General features: G+C 38.5%; 1 pseudogene; it reads left to right on the forward strand.

Annotated features, from left to right (window-relative positions):
• Window positions 1-2,014: 2,014 nt before the first annotated feature.
• LOC123238434 lies at window positions 2,015-2,114 on the forward strand (annotated as a pseudogene).
• The last annotated feature ends 9,208 nt before the right edge of the window (window positions 2,115-11,322 follow it).

Genomic DNA, 11,322 nt, shown 5'->3' on the forward strand with positions numbered 1-11,322 from the left:
TCTCTCTCTCTCTCTCTCTCTCTCTCTCTCTCTCTCTCTCTCTCTCTCTCTCTCTTTCTTTCTTTCTTTCTTTCTTTTTTTTTAGATCTCTTTGGGATCAGAAATGTTCTCATCTTAAGGACCAAATCTTGGTAGATTATACTCATTGCAAGGTCCAGATCTTTTATAGAGTAGCTTCCTCCCTCCACAAATGGGAACATTTATCAATGAACTGGAGAAGGAAATGGCAAATCACCTTATTATCTTTGCCAAGAAAATCCCAAATAGGCTCACAAAGAGCCAGATATGACTGAAAAGACCGAACAACAAAAATGATAATCCTTTCTCCCACTGAAACAAGTTTTCTCCATTTTGCTGTGTTACCTTTTGCTTCCTCATCCATTCTTTTCTCTAAGCTTCATTATTTTCTCTTCACTGTTAGCCTTGACTTGATGAGAGTACATTATATATTCCTCTGTATAGCATGAAGGTGATGTTATGTGGCTTGTTAAAAAAACTTAAGAGACAAATGAAGGAATATGTAAGCCTTGACTTCTATGACTTGTGGCAGGAATTGTGATGTAAAAAATAAGGTCTTTATATACTCCACTGTTTGTTTTTCAGTCATATCTCATTCTTTGCAACTCCATTTGGGGCTTTCTTGGCAAAGATACTGGAGTGCTTTGCCATTTCTTTCTCCAGTTGATTTTAGAAATGAGGAAACTGAGGCAAACAGGGTTAAGTGACTTGTTCAGAGTCACACAACTAGAGCCTAAGGCCAGATTTGAACTAAGGAATATATCTTCTTGGCTGTATACAGGTCCAGCACTTTAATTTCAGGCTGGTGCAGCTCCGGTTTTTATCTTAATAAAAGTTTAGTTAGATCAAAGATAGAGTTTTCCTTTTCATCATTTCATACTCCAACCACTGCATCACCTGGCTGCCCATATACTCTACTTTTGCATTTTAAGGTCAATTTCATATGGCTAGCTACTGTTCTATTCAAGTTTAATGGTATACATATTCCTATTGTAGAGGCATATTAGATGTATTTTACGAAATGTAATGCTTATCCAAACATATCTCCTTCTTCTCCCCATTTATGCTCCCTCCCCTTTTGTAATTTAGACCCATGAAAAACATTGATTCTTCCATAGGTAGAGGGTTTCATGGTTTATTTAGTTCACAATGTTTCAGGCCTGATTTTCCATTATGACTTCTGCATTTACTCTTCTTTCTCTCTCTCTTTTTTAAAACCCTTACCTTCCGCCTTAGAATAAATACTATGTATTAGTTCCAAGGCAGAAGAGTGGTAAGGGCTAGGCAATGGGGGTCAAGTGACTTGCCCAGGGTCACACAGCTAGGAAATGTCTACTCTTTTCTTTTTTAAATCTCTTAATGGTCTCTCTGTTGTTATTTGTCATTTTTGTCCTTGGTTACTATATTTGTTTATCTTTGTGGTGCTGTGGAGTGTTTGCAAAGCAAATAATATATTTAGATCTGGCTTTCCTTCTCTAATAAATGATAGTTTTATTATTAATAATAGCTTATTAGATTAAATAACTATTAAGTTATTAGTAAGAGTAAGTTATAAATCTTTATAAATATTGAAGTTGAAGGTAAAGGTAAGAATATCTCTGATTCTAAGAAAGAGTCTTTTTTTCCATAAATGGATTAGAACAAGTCAATAGATCACATGAGACTGAGAAGGAAAACTGCATTTTCCATATGAATCTATGATAAACTTGCATTTTGCTTCATCTTAATTATGGACAGTAGCTAAGAGGCTCATCTTCGAGAGTTACAGCACAGAAGAGAAGGGCTTTATTCTTTAGGGAAGCATTTGGATGGTGGTCCTCCAGCACCTCATCTTTGCCTTGCTGGCATCCATGCTTCGTTTTTGAAGAGAACCAATTATATCACGGGGATGGCTTGATTTGCTCATGAACTCAGTGACACAGAGATGCACAAAGTCATCAGTCATCCAAGTCCAATGGCAAGACAAAAGGTCAAGACAATGGAGGATGCTCACTTCAGCCTATGTGCTATATATTAAATTTGGAATTCTAGAGAGGAGATTAGCCTGGTCCTTGCACCACGCTGACACCCAAATTAGGGAAATGTTCCCTGTCATCCTGACCTGGTATGATTGTAAAGGCAGTGAAAAGTCCACCTGCTGCCAATATCATCTGCTTGAAATGCATGATTAGAACCATTCTTTTTGTATCAAAACATGGCTCCAGAAGACCCTTTTAAAAACTAAAATATGTTTCTTGGGAAGGGTACCAGTAAATGTGAGCTATAACCATCCACAATTTATTGTCTGGGTTTGGGGAAGGAGAGCTAATTAACCTTTATTCCTTTAGTCTTGAATCTTACTGCCTCCCCTCATCTCTGAAACCCTCATTCATCCTTTTATATAAGCTGAGAAGAGAAGCTAATGTTGTCCCCCCAAAGCATGTCTAACCCACAGGAAAAAATATGAATTTCAGACTATAGCAGTGACTTAGTCCTTCTTTCCCTCGAGTCAAAGTTAACAATGAAATGTACCAGAAACTTGGAGAGGAAAGAATAAATTATGTAAATACTAGTTTTTATCTTTATATCAACTGTAAATCAGCTCCCATAAAAATTATATGCCTACAGCAGCTACATAGCACAGTGGGGCAGCTAGATAGCCCAGTAGATAGAGCACCAAGCCTGAAGTTTAGAGGATCTGGGTTCAAATCTAGCCTCACTTCCTTTCTAGGTAGATGACCTTGAGCAAGCTACTTAACCTCAATTGCCTAGCCCTTTCTGCTTTTCTATCTTAGAAATGAAACTAAGGCAGAAGGTGAGGATTTAAAAAAGCAAAACAAGGGGGGCAACTAGGTGGCCCAGTGGATTTAGAGCCAGACCCATAGATGGGAGGTCTTAGGTTCAAATTTGGCCTTAGACACTCCCTAGCTGTGTGACCCCGGGCAATAACCCTTATAATTCTTCTGCCTTGGAACCAATACCTAGTATTGATTCTAAGAAAGAAGATAAGGGCTTTTTAAAACAAAACAAAACAAAAAAGACACGCTCTTGAGTTTGCTATAGTTTTGTCTTCTATTCTAAATGGCACTTTTCTTAGGATAAAGGAATGTTGAAGAAAGATAACATTTTAAGAGATTTCAATTCATTTTGACATTAACAAATTTTGTTGTTTTTAAAGTGAAGGCTGAGAGCAGAGCAGGTCTTGAACTAAATTAGGAAGTGGGAAAAGTTTGTTCCCAACTCTTCAGTGTACTAACATACCCCTGAGACCTAGAAGAGAATATAAACTTTAGAGCTGGAAGGGGCCTTAAAGATCTAGTACCGGCCCTTCCCCATTTTATAACTGAAGGAACTTAAGTCCCCAGAGGTTAAATGCTTTGCCTAAAGTCCCACAGATTTTTAGGAGCAATACTCAGGCTCCATTCAGCCCTCCCTTCTCTTCATGCCTCAGCTCCATTCAATTGTTAACTTCTGTCAAAGCATACTTTCTCTTTGTTCTGCTTTCTCTCAGGGTCATATTCTAAGTTTATCTTCTGTATGACTTTGTGTTCCTATGTTACTTTTGTTCTCTTCTGGCTGGAGAAAGAGAATTCTGCCTGGAAAAAATCTATGCTCCTAATGTTTTTTATGTAGAAAACATATTAATATTAATAATAATAGCCAACATAAAATAGTGCTTTAAGGTTTACAAAAAGGCTTTTCAAATATTACCTTATTTTATCTCACAATAATTCTGAGATTCTGAGAGATAAGGACTCTTATTAGCCCTGTTTTACAAACAAGAAACTGAAGCAACAGAAATTAAGTAGAAGCTGCCCAGATTTATGCAGCTAGTAAATGTCTGAGTTCAGATTGAAATTCGGGTGTTCCTGAATCCAGGTTCATCATTCTATTCATCGTGCTGTTGTTGAGGAGAATGTTGGAAATATTCCTATAAATTTTTTTCTTAAAATGGAGGTGCAAAGGTTAAGCATGGGAGAAAATCAAGAGTAAACTTAATTCATAGCCTCCTAGATGTCTCAAATGTCAGAATCCTGCCTCTGACTCTTATTAGCTTTGTGATGCTGGGCAAATCATTTAACTTCTGTGAGCCTCAGTTTCTTCATTTGTAAAATGAAGGCAAAAATAATAGCTCAGGGTTGTCGTGAAGGTCAAATGAGATAACTTAAAGGGCTTTGCAAAACTTAAAAATGCTATAAAAATACTAGCTATTATTATCAACTCATTCTCTTTCTCTTTACCTCCTTTCCCTTTTAACTTCCTTATTTCTATCGAGGATGCCACCAACCTTCTAGTCATCTTCTAGTCATTTTTAATTCCTCCCCATCTCTGACTCCCTCACATCCAATTGGCTGCCATGTCTCATGGATTCTGTCACCCTCAAATTTCTTACACCTGTCTCTTATCTCAGGTGACTAGGGGGCAGCATATGCCAGACAGGTCAAACCACCCCTACCTTGACCAATAATTCCTCTTAGATCTTGATGGAGATAGTCCAGGACTCCAGACTGCCAGTGCCCTTAGTGTGCACGTCCCTTGTTCCCCCCATTGTCCTGCTTGTCATCATTTATCAGTGTGGGAGAGTATTTATCAATGTAGCATCCCTTCTGGGATGCTTTCATTAAAGATGAACATAGGTGGGGAGGGATACGGTATGGTGGACCACTATAATAATTAATAATGCCAAACAGTTCAGAACTAAGGTAAATACAAAACAATATGAGCAATGAATTAATTAAGTCATGCAGAGCAGCCCAAACTGGTACCAGTACAGCCTAACAGTGGACAGAACTGGTGCATAGAACAGAATAGTACAAAACCAGTACTGGTGATTAATAATACAGAATGGCTCACTGATTAATAATACAGATTCTGAAATTTCTGCTTGACTCATGCCCAAACAACAGATTTTCCATGTTTATGTTTAATCAGTGCTAACTAGTAAGAAACACACGATTTCTGAACACAAGGGTCCTCATTCTCTTCCTGCCCCTCACTGCCCACTGCCCGCTTCCAACATAATAGCCTGGGGAATAGAAGTGTTCCCCAAACCAATGGGCTTTTGGCCCAGGCCCCGCAGTCATTAAGGAGGGGGGAAATCATTGTGGTGAAGAGTACACCTTTTTCATCAACACAGGCAACAAGTGATAACCAGCTACTGACAATGGACAGATAGGCAGAGCATCCCCAGAAACAGCAGCATCCCCTAACCACTGGTCCTGTGTCTGTCCCAGACCTCTCAGCCATCATCTAAGGAAGCAGTTCCTGTGCAGAGAGAGAGCCAGACATCCTCATCCATTACCAACCAACTGCCACTCACGTTGGCAATTGGACTATGGAGCGTGTGTCTGAAAGCCTTTTATTTTCCAGGACCCATCTCAAGGGGCACTTCTGAAGCAACAAGGGCACCCAGAGGGAGAGTTAGGAAGCGGCATGAGCCAGTCAAGCTGACCCACCACCACCAGCTTGACTACCTTCTCATCTGAGACCCTGATAGAGACAGCCCAAGAGTCTGAACCTGAGAGCTTTTATAAGAGTGATGTTTCCAGTCCATTAACCTGGGAAGAAACTCCTGTGGAGATCTAGCTGGCCAACTGCTCCTGTAGGTGCCACAACAAGTAAAGACCCAAAAAAGAAAATTCTTATTACCAAAGCCTAGGGTTTAATATCAAGGGTTCAATATCAGAAAATGATATGATTTTATTAGTGGAAATGATATGAAAGGCCTTAATTTTTGCTTTGCTACCGTACTCTAAGCAACATGAGACCTTTTGATCTGACTTCCCTATGTAGAAGAAAAGAAAGAATTTGGAACTCAAAACTTTAAAAAAATGAATGTCAAAAATTATTTTTTACATGTAATGGAGGAAAAAATGAAACATTATTTAAAAAAAAATCTTTCATATGTGTGACTTCCCCCATCTGCTTGTGAACTCCTCAAGAGAAGACTATTTTACATTTCTAATTGCATCCCCACTCCTTAGCACATTATTTTGCACATAATGAGAGCTTAAAAAATACTTCATTCATTCATTTATTCATTCCACTCATAAAATCAACACCTTTGTTTGTGCCTTCAAATTATTTCTTCCCTGGACTTTAGTATTAGACTCTTAATTGGGAGCCCTCTCTCCATCCTCTCTTCTCTTCAATCTTGCTTTCACATAGCTAATAAAATGATATTCCTAAAGCACATGTCTGACCACACCATTTACCTACTTAAAATTCTCCAGTAGCTCCCAAATGCCTCCAGGAAAAAATGGAAATTTCTTTGCTTGGGCTTTCAAAGTGCTTCCTAATCCAGCTTTGGTCTACCTACCTTTCCAGATTCCTTAAGCTTTCCTTCATGCACTAAATGTTTCAGCCAGAACAACCTACTTGCTCTTCCCCATGCTCTATTCCATTTTCATTTTCTGTGCCTTGCACAGTGTACACCTCCCTTATTACCACCAACAGCAAATGACAGCTAGCTCCTGGCAATGGGCAGACGCTGTGCCCAGAATGCACTCCCTTCTCACATTTACCTTCAAGGCTCAGCTTTATGCCACTCCATACAGGGAGCTATCTCAGTTCACTTCTCCTCATCCAAGACTTTACCCTACCCCCTGGTTGCTAGTGCCTATATATATATATATATATATATTTAATATATATATTAAAGACAAACATAGGCGGGGAGGGATACAGTATGGTAGAGGACCACTATAAAAATTAATAATTCCAAACAGTTCAGAACTAAAGTAAATACAGAACAATATGAGTAATTTATATATATATATGTATATATATATATGGCTTCAATTCTCTGTGTATTTGTTGTTTATCTCAAAAGAATCCAAGTTCCTCGGGGACATAGAGGGCACTTAATAGATGCTTGTTGAGTGAATAATTGAATAATTGAATTTTGAATCCATCAAAAAATGATTAATAACCTATCTGCTAGGACAGCTAGATGACTCAGTAGCTAGAGTGCCATGCCTGGAATTGGAAGGATCTGGGTTCAAATCTAGCCTTAGACATTTTTTAGTTGTATGACTTCTGGGCAAGTCACTTAACCCCATTTGCATAGCTCTTACCCTTCCGTCTTAGAGGTGTTACTAAGACAGAGCTACATAAGGGCTTAAATTTTAAAAATAACCAATCTGATAAATTGAGATCTAAAGGTGAACAGGACACAATCCTTGTCTTCTAGAAACTTAAAATCAAGTGGAGAAGATATGTCAACCACACAAATAACCATAATGCAGATTATAATGTGTTAATTCACAAAAGAAATACAAAGTCCTTAGAGAGACTCAAAGAGGGAATGGGGTGGAAGGGAGGGCATGCAGGCAGGCTTCATAGAGAAAGCAGCACTTGAGACAGATCTTGAAAAATAATAAAGATTTCAACAGATAGAATGATAGAGTCCAAGACTAAGAAATGGCTTGAGCAAAGGAATGGAGGTAGAAGGAGGGAAGAGTACAGTCTCAAGAAGTTCAGTTTTACTAGAGCATTAGTTCTAAAATGTTTTTTTTTTTGATGAACCCCTTTACACTCTTAAAAATGATCAAGGCAGGCAGCTAGCTGGCACAGTGGAGAGAGTACCAGATCCGAGAGTTGGGAGGACCTGGATTCAAATCTGACCCAAGCACTTCCTAGCTGTGTGATCCTAGGCAAGTCACTTCATTCTGTTTGCCTAGCCCTTGCTTAGTTGTTATTAAGATAGAAACTAAAGATTTAAAAAAAAATTATTGATTGAGACATATAAAACCCAGTGGAATTGCTTGTTGGCTACAGGAGGGGGAAGGGAGGAAGGGAGGGAAAGAACATGGATCATGTAGCCATGTAAAAAATATTCTAAAATAAATAAATGGTTTTAAGAACAAAAACAAAAACATTGAGGACCCTGCACAGAGCTTTCATGTGTTTTTTTATCTGTTGAGAGTTACCATATTAGAAATAAAAACTTCTTAGTATTCCTATGAAAATAGTTTTAGCCTCATGGACCCCCTGAAAGGAATCTCAAGACTCCAGGGCTGTTCGAACCATACTTTGAGCATGGCTGGACTAGAATATAGAGTTAGTGAAGGCAAGTGATGGATAGTATAGCTTGGAGTCAGCTTGTGGAGAGTCTCTAAGGTGAAACTCAAATTGGATTTATTCTCTAGAACACAGGAAATCACTGAATTTGGTGATCCCCCGGGGATTTTGACCTCTCTGAGCCATGCATTTAAGAAACATTGCTCTGGCAGAAGTCTTTTAGGTTAATTGGAAAAGGGAGAGACTATAAGCAGGCAAATCAGTTCAGAGGCTATTTCAGTTGTCCAAAGAGGAAGGTGCTGAGGGCTTGAACTAGAGCAGTGATTCCCAAAGTGGGCACCACTACCCCCTGGTGGGTGCTGCAGTGATCCAGGGAAGCAGTGATGGCCACAGGTGCATTTATCTTTCCTAGTAATTGCTATTAAAATTTAAAAAAATTTAATTTCCAGGGTGCTAAGTAATATTTTTTCTGGAAAGGAGGCGGTAGGCCAAAAATGTTTGGGAACCATTGGCCTAGAGTGATGGCAAAGAGAATGGAAAGGAGGGGACATATTTGGAAGCTTTTATGGAGGCAGAATAAATAGGACAAGGAAATGTGCTGGATTTGTTGGATGTGAAATAAAGGCAAAGATAGTTCAAAGGTTTTGAATGTAAAAAGTAAGAAGGAAAAGAAGGTTTGGGAAGGGGGGAAATGGTGACTTCCATTTCAGATAAGTCAAGTTGGAGGTTCCAGATGGAGCTATCCTGGAGGCAGGGGGAAATATGGATTAATGCAATGGGGAGGTGCTGCAGCTGGAGACACTGATTAGGGAATCATAGGCATATCGATGCTAATTAAATCAAAAGGAATAGATAAAATTGTTTTTAAGGTATATGAGATCTTTTGGATTGAAGAAACAGGGAAGTTTATCTGCATTTTTGTCATCATTGAAAATAACCTTTTTTTTTCTTCAGAGAGTGACCTTCCTTCCCTGCTCCCCCACTACTAAAATAGCTGGTAAATCAGGAACCCACTCATTTCTTATAGTGCTTTCATCTGAAACTTTCAGCTTATTTGATAGAATTCTAATTATAACCATTTTTTAAATCCTTTATGGGGTAGAAGTAAAAATAAGTGTATTTCCTTCCTAATATAGTGTTTTTTGGTGTATGCGCTAAAATGCTCGGTCCAGGAGCAGTTAGATGATTAGGGCAGGTAGGTAACATAGTGGACAGAGCACCAGGTCTGGAGTTAGGAGGACCTGAGTTCCAATCTGGTGTCAGACACTTCCTATGTGTGACCCTGGGCAAGTCATTTACCCCTAATTGCCTAGCCCTTATGGCTCTTTTGCATTGGAATGGATACTTAGTATCAATTCTAAGATAAAAGAGAAGGGTTTTTAAAAAATAAAATATGATTCTTAGTCCAAATCAAAGGCACTTGGTCATTTCCCTAAAACACTGACATGACATATTGCAAGGCACTTAAGTTAACACATTTTTTAATATTTGCTATAATAATAAGGTAATGGGGACGATCTTGTGGCAAAAGTTCTGGCTTTGTGGGGCAAAACAAGTGCTCCAGCTCAGGACTAAAGGACCTACACTTTTGCAAAATGCAGCAATCATTTACTGGTTCCAGCGACCGTGGGGCTGGGTCTCAGATGTTTAGGAACAAAGTCAAGAGGAGCCACCCACTCAGGATTCCGAAAAGGAGAGGGAAAGGCTGACATTTGTATAAAACTTTAAAATGAATAATGTGCTTTACTTATAAATAAATAGAAATTTTCAGAAGCTCAGCATTTGTGATATTTTTCCTTCTACCTACAGGATAGACTAGATTGTTACTTTATTTAAAATAAGGCTGCTGATTTTCAAAATAACTGCAATCAGAAATGCACATCGATTACTTTATTTTACTTACATAATACCTTCGTCTCAAGACCTCAAAATATTTCAGTGACTTCTGCATGAATCTTTACATTTCTCTGAAATTAAGGGCAGGCCAACAATGATTTCCTCACCATTTCCTCTGACTGGATTAGCTGAAGGAAGGAGGAGTATAGGGATTTGTTTTTCCAGAATCAGTATTAGGGATAGTAGCAAACCTAAGTTTCCTAACTTCATTGCAATAGAGCTATAGAATTTTAAATCCAGAGTGAATTATGGACATCCATTATTACAAGTTAAGTGGCTTTTCTTTAAGATCATAGAACTAGGTCATGGCAGAGCTGGGACTAGAAGTAAGATCTCTGTTCAATCTCAGTATAGGGCTCTTCCAATTCTATATGAGGTTGTTAAGGGTTAATTTTGATAGGAGTTTGACAAAAGTGAGGAGAGCAGTTTAATAAAAACACTAAGGTTAATTTAGAAGAAGTACAGATAGAAAATAGAAAGGAGGAAGGTGAAATTATTACTCTAATACATTATGACTATACCTAAATCCTAATCCTACCTAAATTTTCTAAAAAACTCTACTCTAACTATCTTTGAGGACGGGTTCTTCTGCCTGGCAGACCAGGCCTAATTTATCTACACTACTACTACCTAGAAATATATTCACTACCTACCTATCGAAGCTAATCAATAAACATTAATCACCTACAACCTCCTTAAAACTGTTTCTCTATCTTGTCAGTAGTAAACTGCCAGTCAGTCTCCTGACTGAGAGGGAGACCGAGCAGACCTGTTTTCTAGTGAATCCCAAAGCAAAAGTCCCCAACTCTCAGCTGTCTCTTTCTTAAATATCTCATATTCTAGGTAATGGAATCTTCAGCTCTAATTAACTCTCTTCTAAGATATCCTGCTCTTACTTAGAAATCTTCTACTTTTAAAATGATAGGGGGAGATTAAGAAAATCCCTTTAGCAATACCCATCTGGGATATATAAATAAATAACATTCCTATGTGTTTCTTTTTTCAAGGACTTCAGAAAAAGGAAAGAAATATTTATCAAGTGTCTACTACATGCCAGGTGCTATGCTAAGTGCTTTACAAATGTTATCTCATTTGATCCTAATGAGATAACTAATGAGTATTATTCTCATTTTACAGATGAAGAAACTGAGTCAGAGAGATATTAATTGACTTGCCCAAGGTGACACAGCTAGTTTAAAAGGATCTGGGTCATAATTCAAACTCAGGTCTTCCTCATTCCAAGTCTCCAGTATTTTATCCACTATGTTATCTTAGTGTGTGCAGTATTATTCCCTTTTCCTCTCTCTCCCTCCCTCTCTCTCTCCCTCTTTGCCTCTCTCTTTCTCCCTCTCTCCCTCTCTCCCTCCCTCCTCCTCCTCCTCCTCCTCCTTCTCCTCCTTCTCCTCC

Source organism: Gracilinanus agilis, chromosome 2, assembly GCF_016433145.1.
Source record: "Gracilinanus agilis isolate LMUSP501 chromosome 2, AgileGrace, whole genome shotgun sequence".
Taxonomy (NCBI): domain Eukaryota; kingdom Metazoa; phylum Chordata; class Mammalia; order Didelphimorphia; family Didelphidae; genus Gracilinanus; species Gracilinanus agilis.